Source organism: Capsicum annuum, unplaced genomic scaffold (assembly GCF_002878395.1).
Source record: "Capsicum annuum cultivar UCD-10X-F1 unplaced genomic scaffold, UCD10Xv1.1 ctg62663, whole genome shotgun sequence".
Classification (NCBI taxonomy): Eukaryota; Viridiplantae; Streptophyta; class Magnoliopsida; order Solanales; family Solanaceae; genus Capsicum; species Capsicum annuum.
The window spans coordinates 1025-1967 of record NW_025871694.1 but is presented as its reverse complement, the minus strand read 5'-3'; the positions used below and the strand labels follow the sequence as shown (position 1 = coordinate 1967).

General features: G+C 39.3%; 1 pseudogene; it reads right to left on the bottom strand.

Moving 5' to 3' along the window:
* Positions 1-127: 127 nt before the first annotated feature.
* The window catches only part of LOC124893631, a 1837-nt pseudogene continuing 1021 nt past the window's right edge, over positions 128-943 (bottom strand).

Sequence of the window (943 nt, the reverse complement as noted above, 5' to 3'; positions counted from 1 at the left end):
ATGTCCCCAGCATAAAAAAGGAGTCAAGTATTTCAAAGCAAGGTTATTCATGATTCTTTGAAGTTCTGTATGCATAGTGAGACTTAAAGGTCATCTAGATATCATATTTTCGTAACATTTACTCTTATTATAAAATTTTAATTTGCAAATCTTTAATAGGATTGAAACTTCTATCACAGAAGCAGAACTTAGCGAGATGGAGCAAAACAAAGGAAAAGAAAAACTGCTTGTAGCAGTTATAAAACACTTCCTCTTTGTGAGATTCTTGATTTCCTGATATACTTGGCTCATTATGTTCTTTCAGCTGAGAATCTGGGCTTGTGGTGACATGCATGGAGGTAGTTTCGGTTCTTGCATTATTTGGAATTATCAGGAATCAAAACTGTTCCATTTGTGTCACTTGACTGATAAGCCGATTTCTCCATCTCCAAAAAGTCATCCATGAGATCCAGGTGACTAAAAATGTCAAAGTTCTTCTCCTTCCTTACATGGGAGAGTTCAGACATTAATGTTGTCGTCCAAGAGCTATAGCAACTAACATTATCGTCATTTCCATCCTCGGACATGGAAGCCAATCTTGGAAGGTGATTTGTTTCATGCGTAAAGGAACCCTCATAATGCTGTCGTCGAATGGTGGACTTTTGTCGGCTCTTCTGTTCAGCATTTGCCTGCAGCTGTACTTCCAAATTTTGAAGCTTGCTGGCCGTGTTTGCACAAATACTCCTGGATGTCTGTAATTCACTGTTTCGGAGTGCCAAAGCTTCTTTCAACATCTTTGTTTCCACCTCCATTGCCAAAAGGCGTTATGTAAGTTGCTCATTCTCTTTATGGAACTTCTGCACACTATCCAATGAAAAATCTGGCAAACTGGGCCTTTCTCCTTGGGATTTCATTACACGGCTGTCCCCATAATCTCTACCCAAACTCTCAACCTCAAGCTTCA